The 15,980-nt window shown below is 38.3% G+C and overlaps 1 long non-coding RNA gene across 1 annotated transcript in view; it reads left to right on the top strand.

Annotated features, from left to right (window-relative positions):
- LOC137498880 (uncharacterized) overlaps positions 1-15,980 on the top strand; it is a 49,453-nt gene that overhangs the window by 13,966 nt on the left and 19,507 nt on the right. The window contains exon 3 of the long non-coding RNA XR_011017901.1: positions 1,290-1,393. This is a non-coding gene — a long non-coding RNA (uncharacterized lncRNA). The remainder of the gene's footprint in view (positions 1-1,289; positions 1,394-15,980) is intronic.

The raw sequence follows: 15,980 nt of genomic DNA, 5'->3' as shown, positions 1-15,980 counted from the left end.
CCACTTGTTTGAGGGTTCTTTGAATAATAACAGAGGCAATACAAATGCTTTTCCTCCATAGAGGGCTGACAGTAATCAATTTGTGTGTGCTATGCCATGAAGGCAAACTCTGCATTGGAGACATTCTTTGAAAAGATCACATGTGGCACACACTTTACAGAGTGTAACAATGGCCAAACTTTCTTACACATTCCTTGCATGTAGAAGAAGAAAATATCTTATATGGACATGAGTCTAGTAACACTTTATTTCCATGTTAGAACTCATTTTCTTCAACTCTACACAGTACATTAATCATGGGAAACACAGAACAGAACAGAACAGAACAGAACAGAACAGAACACAGGAACAGAACGTGACATGAAACTCTTTCTTACGTGGTGTGTTCAAAATGTCCTCTGTTAGCATTGATACATTTGTTAAGAAGAAAGCTATGCTTTCCAGTGTTGCCTTAGTTAAATGTAAATTTAAATAAACCTACTAATATGGTTCCATGAAAGCCATTCATGTAAATGTAAATTACATAACAGAAATTAGAGGAAAACTAACCAACCCGTTAAAAAAGCTGTTAGATTATCCCAAAATTAAAAAAAATAAAACAAATATAGCTCCATGAAAGCCGTTCACGTAAGTGTAAATTACATAACAGAAAATTAAAGGAAACCTTACCAACCCATTTAAAAAGCTTGTTAGGATGTCCCTAAATATTTTTCAAAAACAATTCCAATTATGTTAACAATGATAATGGTAGATTAATCTAAATAAACTCAAATGTACCACTCCAAAAGAGTTGAAGTAAGCGAAACAAAAATTACCGGTATACTAGGCAGCCCATTAGATGCTCATTAAAAACCCTTGTATAGTTTACAACAGGAACTGAAATACAAAGAAAATAATAATAATAATAGTAACAACAAAAACAACAGTAATATTGAAGAAAGCAGTAAAAATAAAAATAAAACACAGCATGTTGTTGATGTAGCCAAGGAAAGGGCAGTGGACTGCAACCATTTGGACCCATGCCAATAACCTCCCAGTAAATGCTGGAGTAAAGACAAAGGTGGACATCATTAAGATAAGTACCAGATTTCAAGTTCCTAAGTATTAAACAGAAATAATCATAAATATTCTAAATATTTGAGTGTGATTTGATAGAATCTGATGATGTTTTTTTCAAGAATGAAACATGTCATTCTTTGTTGAATAGTGTGGATTCTTGTTCAATAATGTGTTTTTCATTACAGGTGTGTTATAGTGTAATATTTATTTTTATCTTGTATGTTCTACAGAATGAAAAGCTTTTAAGTTACATTGATACAAGCATCAACTGTCGTTGATCTGTATCCCTCTTGGGAAGAATTGAGAGAAAGAAGAAGAGCTGCTCGACTAAGTGGTATGTAAATTGTATATAGGATAATATTTTTTGTTTATTTCCACCTATTCAATACATTACAAGATGTTGGCATTTACTTTAAAACATTGTTCAGATGAGACATGTTTCGCCTCCTACTGTGAGGCATCCTCAGTCATTATCAAAAACCTTATTATTTTACCAGGCATCTGGTTAAAGATATTCAAAAATGTGTTTGATGATTATAAGAGAGGCAAGATTTACGTTTGTTATAAACATGTTCATGAAGTAACTAAAAATCTAATATATTGATAAAAACATATGTAGTTCTTTGTTGAATAGGACTTGTTTGATTGTACTATAGTAAAAGAAGGTGGCTTGAAGCCGTAGTCATTAATAGATGTCTAATACAAAGTGGAAGGCATAAAATATCAGTTCTGTGAGAATATACATTACATTCAATTGATACTAAAAACTAGTGGATTCATAGGTAGTACATATAAAATGTTCAATGAAATAACTAAAGATCTAATAAAATGATAAACACAATTATCAACTATAGACCAAGCCCCTTATACAAAATATCACAATTCATCCAATGTTTCTTAAGAAAAAATTATCAATTTTTATCCAAAAAGTCTATTAAAAACACATCAGAGCTAGTAGAAAAACTTAACAAGTTCAATTTGCAACCTGATCACTCTATCCACTCTTTTGATATTGTAAACATGTACCCAAGCATACAAGTATCAAAATTAATTCCGATAATTATAAACAATTTAAACAAAAACAGCCACTTAAGCAAACTAGAGATACAAGACTTTATCACAGTATTGAAACTAATCCTCAATAATAACTTTTTCACTTTCGACAATGTCATATATCAACAAGATGGTTTGGCAATGGGGTCACCGGCCTCATGTATCTTAGCAGAAATATACCTGGATTTCCTCGAATACACCAAAATTGACAATGAATTTGAAAACATTCTCTTTTGGGTCAGATATGTTGACGATGTCTTTGTAATCATGAATGAGAAATCAATTAACGCATCCACCACCCTCTTAAGACTCAACAATATTGATTCTCATATCAAATTCACACTAGAATCCGAATCAAATCTAAAAATCAACTTTCTAGATTTAACCATCACTAGATACTCAGATTCTTTTAGTTATAAAATATTCAGAAAACCCACTCAAACAGCCTCCACCATTCGCCAAGATTCAGTGCACCCCCAGTCCCACAAACGAGCCACATACAACAGCCTAGTTCACCGAGCCTTCAGCATGCCTATGTCCAAGAAAGATCTAAAGAACGAACTCAACACAATCCGCAGAATCGCAAAATTCAACGGCTTCAGCAACCATTTTATAGAAAGGATAATCAATAAACATAAATATCACCCAAAAACTACCCTCAAAAAAGAAACAACTAAACCTCTAACATTTTCCACCTTCACGTTCAACAATGATATCTACAAGTTAACCAATATCTTTAAGAAACAAGGCGTTTAAATAGCCTTCAAAACCAACTATAAGAACATGAACGTTTTACACAATACTTCACACATCAACAGGACCAGCAGTTTTTTAAAATCAGGAGTTTATAAGATCAAATGTAACACCTGTGGAAAAACCTACATCGGGCAAACCGGTAGAAACTTCAATATCAGATACCACGAGCACACTAACGCAATAAAATACAACAAGTTTTCAGCCATCGGCCAACACATGCAAGATTATAACCATAATTTCACCAATATCGAACAAGACATGGACATCCTTGTATTAGCAAACAAGGGCCCTTTACTCGACATAATGGAAAATTACTACATACACCTAGACCAATACTTTAATTCCAGTCACAATCTCAATGAAATCTCAGAGAAACCCAACATACTCTTCGATCTATTTATCACTTTCCTCAGAAACAATAATGCAGCCAACCAAAACTCAATCCTAAATTTAATCAAAGGTACTTTTCCGAGACAATTACCCTTTCTCCCGCACCCATCAACCCCACCTTAAGCCCTCTTCCCCTCCTAAACCACCTCCACTCTTCCTAAGCCATATATAATTTTTTATATATGTCATTTCACATTGCATTCTTCATTATAAGGACTTACTATTTTCCATGATTATATAATTTTTACAACACTAAGCCCCCTTTTATATTTTGTTCCAAACCTCTTATATATATTCCTTGTATATTTATTAGCTATTACTCACCTGTCCCATACTAACATCTCTTTTCATTTACCACATTCACTTGTTATTCCATAATAATCTTACTGTTAAAATTAACATGTTCTTAGGATTTCGTCAAGAGTGATCTTTGCTTTGATGTGGCTGATGATGGGTCGAAACTAGTTCCATGTAATTTTAAAATATTGTGAATATATTTTGTATTGAATAGGTGGAAACCTGTACTGTGTTGTTACTCATATGTTATTCTCAGTTCAATACGGACCAACAACATGAAATTTATAACCCTTAAAGTGTAAAAAAAAAAATTTTTACTGGCCCTGTGGAATAGGGGTGCCTGCCTCTTACCCGGAAGCCCCAGGTTTGATTCCCAGCCAGGTCAGGGATTTTCCCCTGGATCTGAGGGCTGGTTCAAGGTCCATTCAGCTTATGTGATTAGAATTGAGGAGACATCTGACGGTGAGGTAGCGGCCCCGGTCTAGAAAGCCAAGAATAACGGCCGAGAGGATTTGTCGTGCTGACCACACGACACCTCGTAATCTGCAGGCCTTTGGGCTGAGCTGCGGTCGCTTGGTAGGCCAAGGCCCTTCAGGGCTGTAGTGCCATGAGGTTAGTTGGGTAATAAAAACCATTTTATATTATCAAATTCTATGTTCAATACCTTAATAAATGTTTTTTGAACTTATCTTATTGCATTCCATCTATTGAACTTCTTCCCTCTCAGCTATCAAGTCCCAACTGTATCACATGATCCTTGGTGTCATACTAGGTGGTCGGTAACTTTCCACTGCACCGGTGACATCACTTGGTTTTGGTGGAAATGTAGTTGTTTGTATTTACTTTGAAATTGTTTTTAGTAAACAGTTTTGGAATGTTTTCTTGTGCATTAGTGATTCTAAAACTTAAAAGGAATTTGAAAGGTGGCAAATGTTCATTTATAGTACAAGGAAGATAGAAGAGAAGCTAAGGGCTTTAAGACTAACATGGTATAGACATGTAAAGTGAATGTCTGGCACAAGAACACCGTATGCATGTCTAGAAAGAATGGTTCAAGGAAGAAGGCCAGTGGGAAGACCTAGGAAGAGGTGGCTACACCAAACTGAGAGACGATGTGGTGAGAAGAGGAGGGAACTGGGAAATAATTGGTGAGAGAGAAGGCATTTCTGGACAGTCAACAATGGCAAAGACTCATTCAACACCACCCTACCCGACACGCTGAAGGGGATATAGATGTTGATTCCCATAGGGAACATGAAATATATGTCCTGAATGAGTAAATTTATAATACCAATATAATGGTTCGTTATTGGTCCAATAATGGACCATTATATTGGTATTATACGCTGAAGGGTTCTATGATGATGAGTAGGAGGAATAAGAGATTGGAACAATATATCAAGGGAAATGTTTGATGAATTTCCAAGTTCTTTTGATAATACAGTATTTAAGAAAAGGTTAGGTAAACAACTGATAAGGAATCTGCCACCTGGGTATAGCCCTAAATGCAGATCATTGATTAATTGATTGACTGATCATCCTACCAAGTTTCATTGCAACTTGTCTGGTCCAACCCAAAGAGTTACCTTGTTAGTGATAACACAGCAACAGTAATATTGAGCTTGCTTTACGTTAGAGAACTAATTATTCTTAATCTGGGAGAAAGCGCAAATGAACTATTCCCTGAAACCATTACCATCATCATCATCATCATCAGGCAGTTGATTGTGGAGTGGGAGGGGAGGCGATTAAAGTATTACTTTTTACCAAGGTACCTTTGAGCCATCTTGGATCAGATCCTAACATACAGGGCACACTGCATGAATGCTGGACAAAAGGTCTCAGCCCGGTACAATATCCTTCATAAACTTTGCTCGACCAAGTGGGGCACACATCCAACAGTATTGAGGACATCTGTTTGGCTCTCAGCTTCTCCGCGGCAAAATATGCAAACCCTGTTTGGTCATAGGTTATGAACCCTGTTTGATTCAATTCGGCTCATACAAAGCAGGTGGATGTAGCGTTGAATGAAACCTGCAGTGTAGTTACAGGATGTCTGAAAGCACTCTTTACTGAGAAACTTTACTTCCTGGCTGGGATCGCTCCCCCTGATATTCGAAGGTAAGTGGTGGCAAGATATGAGAGGACTAGGGATGGGCATGAGCGCAGCTCGAGCGGCTCGAGCTGATGACGTCACTGCTCGATCTAGGTCGAGCAGTACTCGAGCAGGAGTATGGCCTGCCATCTATGAGTGATTACCTTGTACTAAATCAGATGAGTGGCAATCTTCTTTGCTCTTTTAATACTAATGAAATGAAACCAGTGTGTGTACAGGAACACAACTGAACAAACTATATCCTCACCCGGCAATTTCAGAAATAGCTTGTTACATTTCGTACCATGAAAATAATATTTATAATGATAATGCCTTAACATTATTAACGGAATACATTGAATCCCTTACACAACATAGGAGTATATGGATTATATGGTTGTTATCCTAGAGTAATATTATCGCCTGAGAAATGATACGGCGTAATATGTAAGTAAGCCCGCCTCTGTGGTGTAGTGGTTAGCGTGATTAGGCGCCACCCCTGGAGGTCCGGGTTCGATTCCCAGCTCTGCCACGAAATTTGAAAAGTGGTACGAGGGCTGGAACGGGGTCTACTCAGCCTCGGGAGGTCAACTGAGTAGAGGTGGGTTCGATTCCCACCTCAGCCATCCTCGAAGTGGTTTTCCGTGGTTTCCCACTTCTCCTCCAGGCAAATGCCGGGATGGTACCTAACTTAAGGCCATGGCCGCTTCCTTCCCACTCCTAACACCTTTCCTATCCCATCGTCGCCATAACACCTATCTGTGTTGGTGTGACGTAAAACCAATAGCAAAAAACCCAGTTATATTATATCGGATGCAGGACTTCAGGTCTGTTCCCATTTTTTTTATTATGTAGGAGAAATAGTAAATATAGCATTATAATAAAACTGAACAGAATATATTATTAAAATGATACATACAATGTTCAGAAGAACCAAAAATGGAAGTAGCGACCAAGTAACGAAAGGAAAACCACACAAATACTATCACTATGCAGAGCTCATCGCCATGTCGAGCAGTCACTTCCATTTGATTAAAAACAAGTAATTCTGGGCATATATGGATTTAATAAACTGATGCGTCCACTATGACTTACGGTACGTATGTATTTCTGTAGAATGGACGCTATCGCTAATGACTCTACTTCTACTCTACGCGTAGTGCCGGAAGGTGAATATCAACGTGAATGAGTGCAGACGGAATTGTGGCTCGAGCCCTAACACACACTCCTGCTTAGCGCACATGCAAGCCTACGTCACGAGGGAATTCCGTGTTGCTCGATCTGGCTCGACCACGCTCGACACACCAGTTCGTGACGTCAACACTCGAGCCTGCTCGAGCAGGCGATCGAGTGGCCCATCCCTAGAGAGGACAAAGCTGGAAAACTACAGGAGCCACCCACTATTTGGTCTTTGACTGTCTTCTAAAAGATTAAATCAAGAAAGAGCTTCCTCAACGTCTCTGCCACTTTAAACAAATCACCTGCCACAGCACACCGAGACATGTGGCAAGATAGGACACAGCACCTTTCAGAGTATCCATTAGATGGCTTGGTGCAGATAATTTCTGCATACCTTGCAGTATGATCTTGTCCCATAAATACTCAATTACTTTTTCACTGATGAGGGCCCAATCTTACCAAGTTATCATTAGATTTTCCCACTTCTGATGTAGCATATTATCTGATTTCAACTGGATCAGTTTTCATCGTCTTTGATAAATGTTTAGCTGTTATCTATCCAGAGAAGTATATTTGCCTTTCAAAACGTAATTCTTGTCTTCTAAATTGGGATTAAGTGTTCCTTTGAGTTGAAGTACTTCCTACTTTTCATTCTTTGCTTGGGAAACCAGCTTTATGCTCTGAATAAGGTTTGTTTTCCTGTAGGAAGCTTTGAACTCCCTGTCATTAACCTGGAAGTCACGTTTGCTATTCCTTTCTATTCGGCATGGGTTAAATTGTATTGAAGTGGAAAAGAATACCGTATCCATCAGTAAAATAGCTGGCTTATAACTGAAGTCTGAATGATTCACATTCAGTTATTTGAATTGTAAAAAATAAAAACAAACCTGTGGGACATACAGCCCATTTAGGATGTGCCTGCTGTGCAGTTAGTTGGCCTACAGATATTGAAGTGTCACATGGTTAATATAATGGCATCCTCAGTTGTCTGCTGTCTCCTTTCAGGCAGTTCCCTGTTCTATTCCTCAGTCCAGGATTGAAGACCCTGAATAAGCCAGGAAACAAACCTAGGGCCAGAGGATTAAAGACTATGCTAGTTGCTTTACATCGCACCGACACAGGTAGGTCTTATGGCGACGAAGGGACAGGAAAGGCCTAGGAATGGGAAGGAAGCAGCCGTGAAAATGGGAAACCATGGAAAACCATCTTCAGGGCTATCGACAGTGGGGTTCAAACCCACTATCTCCCGGATGTGAGCTCACAGCTGCGCGCTCTTAACCGCATGGCCAACTCGCCCGGTTAAAGACTATGGGGCTAGTTATTTGAACTGTGCTGCACCACTGTTCAGCTTACATCTGTGGGTACATACCATGCCATTCTCAACCATTTCTTGTCTTTCATATTTGAAACATCGTTCTTTATAGCATGTCTCTGATGAATATATATTTAGTTTATTGGTCAAGGACCCTACGAGTAGAGTTGAGGGATTCCATCTTCCTTAACACAAGTGGTCCAAACTGATGAAGAATGACTGTATGATGAAGGTGCCTTTGTTGGCGAGACCTAGCGTTTACAGTGAACTATATCTTCTTTTATACCAGGCGAGTTGGCCATGCATGTAGAGGCGCGCGGCTGTGAGCTTGCATCCGGGAAATAGTAGGTTCGAATCCCACTATCGGCAGCCCTGAAAATGGTTTTCCGTGGTTTCCCATTTTCACACCAGGCAAATGCTGGGGCTGTACCTTAATTAAGGCCACGGCCGCTTCCTTCCAACTCCTAGGCCTTTTCTATCCCATCATCGCCATAAGACCTATCTGTGTCGGCGCGACGTAAAGCCCCTAGCAAAAAAAAAAACAAAAAAAAAAGTCTTTTATGGGCCAGAAAAAATTTGTTACTTTCAATGACCTGTCTCGATCTCAACCTTGGTGTCGACAACATGAAAGTGAATGAGGTATGAATGATGCTGGTAATGCCATTCTTTATGCAGCCAGTCCATGCTATGAATGGTTTGAAAATAGGGGTGGTTGGAGTGTTAATTTCAGCAGGTTTGGTAGGCTGATATGTAACAGAACCTTCTAACTTGGTAGGAAAGCAATGGGAAACTACTACACTTCTAGATTCTCTGGTACCGTACACCTCTTTGGTGATGCCTAGGCCATCTACGACAGCTGATGGTGGAAATGTTGAAGATCCAACCAGCCTTCGAGCTAAGTACTCAACATATGACAAAGAAACGGGGATTGTGAAAAAAAACTGTCCACTAAAGGTATTAAGAAGGACTAGAGCAGGGATGGCAAACCTTAAATGACTAGCATGTCAATTAAGGTCTTGTTTATTTCTTTTTACTGTCTAGTGTGCTGTTGGTTATTTTACTTTAAAATCATCATGAAATCGCTCATTTGACTTCATTTAGATATTAGATTGCATTATATATAAATACATTTGACTGAATTTTTTATGATTTTATTTTGCAAACATCACATAAAATTACATTTTAAAAACTGGTAAATTTTAAGACTAAGGTATATTTTTTGTTTTAATCTAATACAATACCTAATTCATACTCTGCTCCTGTATGGCAAAACAGCATTCACACAACAAAGATTGATGTCCAGCTTAATGAAGCCATGAGAGCTATCACTGGTACTATCAGATCTACTCCCATTCAGTGGTTACCTGTCGTAGCTAATATTGCCCTGCAATATTTAAGGAGGAAAGCAGCTAAGGTAAACTTGCTCAAGAAGATCTCTTCTCATAAGAACTCTCCCTTGTATGACGCCCTACAAGACCTACCAACAACTCATCTGAAATCATGCAAACCACCCTGGACTGATTTTAAAAGTATCAGTTCTTTCGACATGACCTCTGCGTGGTGACAACTTTGGCATGAACATCCACCCAACAATGCTCACTTGATTTAAGATCCAACAAAGAAGGTTGAAGGATTCCAACTGCCGCGTCAAAGCTGGTCGAAGCTCAACTGAATTAGAACGGATCAAGGGAGGTGTGTTTACATGTTGAAGAAATGGGGTTTCCGTTCATCTGCTGACTGCGGCTGCGGAGCGGAGAAGCAGACAATAGAACACATTGTTGAGGAGTGCCCACTTCGAGCATTTAACGGTGATCTAAGGCTTTTACACCAAGTGACTCCGAGTGCTCTGGACTGGTTGTCAAATTTGGACATTTCCATTTGATATTAGATTTTTTGTGTACTTATAAAGCCATACGATATATATATTTGAACACCAAATTAACAACAGATAAATTACAGAAGACAGAAAGAAGAATCTTTAGAACAATCATGAACAAAAAACACCAAGTAGATGGATAATGGCGATTATTACCTAATGAAGTTATATACCAGGAAACTGAGTCAATAACAGACACAATGCGGAAAAGGAGGGTTGCGTTTTTCTGCCACATATCAAGACTACCAGAAACCAGGGTACTGAAATATCTTTTCAACTACTTTTGGAAAAGTAAAACCAAGAATAATTGGTTCAAAGAAGTCCAAGATGATTTAGACGAGTTAGGCTTGACAAACAATGCAGCAAATTGAAGACCGAGAAGAGAAGAGGATCCTGAGAAACAAAGACTTGAGACTTAAACTAAAAACTTTTACATGCAAACAGTATACCAAAACTGATGAAGAAAGGGCAGCCAGGTTGGAAAGAATGAAGAGTTCTGGGAGCAGAAGAAGAAACATAAGCCAAATTTGTAGCTAATACTCTTAAGATTTAAATGTATATGGATTGAATTAAATGCTCCAATGTGGACGTAAAATTAAAAAAAATTACAGTTTGTAAAAGAATATGGCAATAGAATTAATTAAGACATACTTCTTTATTAAAGCATAATGTTAAAAGATGGTATGTTGTTAGATTTTTGACCTAATTTTTTTCTTTCATTCTTGCTTTCTTTCTTAATCCATTTACCCTCCAGGATTGGTTTTCCCTTGGGCTGAGCAAGTGATCCTACCTCTATCACTTCAAGCGCAGTGTCCTGGAGTGTGAGACTTTCGGTCGGGGGAATACAAATGGGGAGGAGGACCAGTACAGTGACCACAAGGCCTCACCTGGTATACTGAACAGAGGCCTTGTGGGTGGATGGGAAGATCGGAAGGAATAGACAAGGAAGGAAGCGGCCTTGGCCTTAAATTAGGTACCATCCTGGCATTTGCGTAGAGGAGAAGTGGGAAATGACAGAAAACCACTTCGAGGAAGGCTGAGGTGGGTCCCGAGGCTGAGTGGACCCCGCTCCAGGCCTTATACCACTTTACCTGGCAGAACCGGGAATCGAACCCGGGGCTCCGGTGTTGGCAGTTAATCACACTAACCACTACACCATAGAGGCAGACAACCTACTTTTTACATGTTAAAAACATAAAAATACATTAGTATGTTGTACGACGTGCCACAGAAGTTGTGTTCATGTGTCACCGTGTGATACGCATGTCATAGGTTCGCCATCCCTGGACTAGAACCTCTTCAGAGGGTGACATGAAATACTCTGGACTGGTTGTCTAAGTGAAATATTAATATCTAATTTGTACATTTGCTCTGAATAATAATAATAATAATAATAATAATAATAATAATAATAATAATAATAATAATAATAATAATAAGAAGAAGAAGAAGAAGAAGAAGAAGAAGAAGAAGAAGAAGAAGAAGAAGAAGAAGATTCTCCTGAGCAGCTGTGTTGAGGGAGGAGGGCAGCAAAAGCAACTACTCCTATATAACCGTAACCCCATGGGTGGGTGACCAAACATTCACCTACATGGGGGCATGTTGAGTATCCCTCACACTTTACAAATACACAGGTACTGTGAGAGAATACCAAACACAAAAACATTTTATTAGTCTGACCCTCACAAATTAAAAAAAAAATTCTTAACTTCTACAAAAGCTGTAAATTGAGTCACCACTGTCAGGACAGAGGAATAATAATAATAGACATGATACTCTATATGCTCTTGGGCTTATGCTGTTTCACGAAAATAAGGTGAAATTCTCTACATTTCGCAGAGTTGTGCTCTGCGTCATCAGAAGCAAATCCATATACATCTCCTTCTGATGATGCAGAGAACAGTTCTCTGCAAAACGTAAAAAATTTCACCTTATTTTCTTGACATGGCATAAGCCCAAAAGCATATACAGTATCATGTCTATAAGTATGGGCCGTGAAAGCATCAATAGCAATAATAATAATCATAATAACAGGTCAAAAGATTCTCCTGAGTAGTTGTGGGTAAGTCATTCACTGCTCCCAAAGAAACCTTATGCTTTCATCAGGCAGATTCAAAATCAGAAAAGGAGCACCTTCAGCAGTGGGTCTGATAAACTAACTTCCCTGCCTACTTCGTAGGGAGAACTTGGGGTGTATACATTTGTACAACTAGTGGAATACTCTTAGCCTTCTGGGCTACTTTTCCCATTTATATTTTTCTTATCTTGGTTGCTGAAGTCCTTATTCTGGGTTTTATGTTTCAAACTTGAAAATCTTGAAAACTGCATGTTCACAAAATTCAGCACTAACCCTCTAAAACCCTCAAGTTTGATTTTGTTAGAGGAGGAATAGGTTCTCTCAGGGATCTCTGGTAGTCCTTGTTGTATTTATTGTGGAACAATTTCATAACCATCAATATTTAAAATGTGATGGTCACCATGGTGACATTGATTATTATAACAAATGAATTCAATGTAATCACAACAAATCAAACCTGTTCGCCTGCTGAACATAAATCTCAACTTGAATTTCATGGAAATTCCATATGATATATAGTATTAATTAGAACTTCCCTTCAAAGGAATCATAATTTTTTGTTCATGTTTGATAATGAAACAGTCAGGTATGTAACAACGAAATTCTTCACCATTTATTAGGCTAGTGATTATAAGAACAATTCATGCAAATAAATGAATGGTATAGAGAATAAAATTTACTATTGAATGGGTCTTAAGTAATAGGCATAGTGTAATATTTATTCACAAATAAGAGACTGCTTCCACATATCTCACCTTGAAACGGAAAAATATTTACAAGATTTTTAAACATTCTTATGCATATTTTCTGTTTTGGTTCTTAAATTTGTTCAAAACTACCTCTTTATAATTTATTTTGAGTATTCATTTACTTTTACAGTATTAAATTATCTTTATATGATTTTTAAAATTTCCTGAAAATGCTGTTATATTTTTCATTGATAGAAAATATGAAAGTTTGCCATCTTCCCTTTATTTTTTAAACTTTTCAACTTAACTGTTTTTGAAGATGAAGTATAAAGTTAACTTCTTAAATTTATATTTTTAAATATTTCAAACAGTTTTCTATATATTAAAAGAGTTTACTAAAAACAGCTTTGTCATTCCATCTGTCCGTTCTACTGGACCAATTTGCTTCATTTTTGTTTTAATCTTTCTGGAATTACCTTCCAATGAATCATCAGGCATTGATAGGTCTTTGAGTTCAGTCTACTTGGAGTAATCCTAAAATCAAGTCATTAAATGATCACTCCAATAATTGCAGGCAAAGTTTTACCCTAGCCTGCAATATATCATTCTGTACTTAAAAACTTGCACACAGTTAAGGAGCAATATCTTTACATAAAGATATCGGTGAAGCTAAATGATTATAAATTATGGCGAAGATAGGCAAACATGCCATTTCAAACAAACTTGGTACACATGACTTAATACTAGATATCTGGAGAGAAATGCCGTGGGAGTAAGACACACCTAGCACTCCTAATGGTGGAGTGGGGAGGGAGTGACATGTAAAAATAATAGAAAGTGACCTATATTAGTGTTGAATGCAGAGTTTTTGGGGTCACTGGGATGAATAGTGACATTTCGGATGATATTTATTTCAAAGTTGAGTCACCATTGGCATAAGGGATGAAAAGGGTGAGAAAAAAAGGTCCAAAATGACCAAGATTATGTATGTATGTATGTATGTATGTATGTATGTATGTATGTATGTATGTATAGATGGAAGGAAGACGGGAAGGAAGATAGGACTCCCTCAAACAATGTACAGGTTACAGTAGGTGTACAAGAGGGAGGGGAAGGAAAGGGAGGAGTTGTAGAAGACAAGTGGTCTGATGTTCTAAGGGGAAGGAGATTGCAGGCCAAGGGCTCTATACAGGATCCGAATTCAGGACAAGTGTCTGTGCGAAATCGGTACGAGTCACTCCAGGTAGAACAACAGAGGGAAGATGAGGGACAGGGAACTGTTGCTGAGATGCGTGGAAGTAGGAGGAAGGGAAAAGGTAGGAAAGGGAAATGTAGAGTAGAGGATAGGAAAAGACAGGTGGAACAGGGTCACGGGAAGGAGTAAAGGGAGGAGGAAGTAGCTTCTGCAGCTATCAGGAAAGATAGGGCTGACCAGGAGGGGAGGGGATCAAATGAGGTGGGTAGGGTTGAGGCTCTGGACATGGGGGATTCCATCGTTAGACACGTGGGGAAAGTGTGTGGAGGAAAGGGAACCAGGGTAGAATGTTATCCAGGAATTAGGTTGAGGCAGATGTTGAGGAAAGTAGAAGAGAGGGAGGAGGGGAAGGAGAAGGTGGTAGTGTTTCATGTTGGTACCAACAACGTAAGGCAAGCTGATATAAGTACCAACATAGTTGGAGATGTGTGGGATCTGGTAAATGCAGCACGGGTGAAGTTTAAGAAAGTGGAGATTGTTATTAGTGGAATACTGTGTAGGAGGGATACTGACTGGAGGGTGATTGGGGATTTAAATGAGACTATGGAGTGGGTATGTGGGAAACTGGAAGTGAAATTTCTAGATCCTAATGGGTGGGTAGGAGAAAGGGATCTGCGCTCGGATGGCCTTCATTTAAACCGCAGTGGTACGTATAAGTTAGGAAATTTGTTTGGAAGGGTAATAGGGAGGTACATTCAGGGAAACGGGATGGCCTAGGGAGTGGTGATAAGGGAACAGGGAACTGGAAATCAAGTAGGGATGACATAAAATTGTTAGTGTTGAACTGTAGAAGTATTGTAAAGAAAGGAATAGAATTAAGTAATTTAATAGATATATATTTACCAGATATTGTAATAGGAGTTGAATCATGGCTGAGAAATGATATAATAGATGCAGAAATTTTCTCATGGCACTGGAGTGTGTATCGTAGAGATAGGATAGGAAAGGTGGGAGGGGGAGTTTTCATTCTGGTGAAAGAAGAATTTGTAAGCTACGAAAAAGTTAAAGATGAGATACATGAAATTCTAGGTGTGAGGCTCATTTCTAAAGATAATAGGCAACTTGATATATTTGGAGTGTACAGATCGGGAAAGGGTAGCGCTGATGCGGATTCGGAATTATTTGATAGGATAGTCAGCTATGTGGGAAACGACATGGAAAGAAATGTGATTGTAGCGGGAGATCTGAATTTGCCAGATGTCAATTGGGAAGGAAATGCGAACGACAGGAAGCATGACCAACAAATGGCAAATAAGTTCATATGGGAAGGACAGCTGATTCAGAAAGTGATGGAACCAACCAGAGGGAAAAATATTTTGGATGTGGTGCTGATAAAACCAGATGAGCTCTATAGGGAAACTGAAGTAATAGATGGTATTAGTGATCATTAAGCTGTTTTTGTGGTAGTTAAAAATAAATGTGATAGAACGGAAGGTCTTAAAAGTAGGACTGTTAGGCAGTACCATATGGCTGATAAAGCAGGTATGAGGCAGTTTCTAAAAAGTAACTATGATCGGTGGAAAACGGTAAATAAAAATGTAAACAGACTCTGGGATGGGTTTAAAGAAATTGTTGAGGAATGCGAAAACAGGTTTGTACCTTTAAGGGTGGTAAGGAATGGTAAAGACCCACCTTATTATAATAGAGAAATAAAGAGACTAAGAAGGAGGTGCAGACTGGAAAGAAATAGAGTTAGAAATGGCTGTGGAAGTAAGGAGAAATTGAAGGAACTTACTAGAAAATTGAATCTAGCAAAGAAGGCAGCTAAGGATAACATGATGGCAAGCATAATTGGCAGTCATACAAATTTTAGTGAAAAATGGAAGGGTATGTATAGGTATTTTAAGGCAGAAACAGGTTCCAAGAAGGACATTCCAGGAATAATTAATGAACAAGGGGAGTGTGTATGTGAGGATCTTCAAAAGGCAGAAGTATTCAGTCA

The sequence above is a fragment of the Anabrus simplex genome, chromosome 3 (genome assembly GCF_040414725.1).
Source record: "Anabrus simplex isolate iqAnaSimp1 chromosome 3, ASM4041472v1, whole genome shotgun sequence".
Taxonomy (NCBI): Eukaryota; Metazoa; Arthropoda; class Insecta; order Orthoptera; family Tettigoniidae; genus Anabrus; species Anabrus simplex.
The sequence above is the reverse complement of the archived record's forward strand: the minus strand, read 5'-3'. Positions and strand labels throughout refer to the sequence as shown.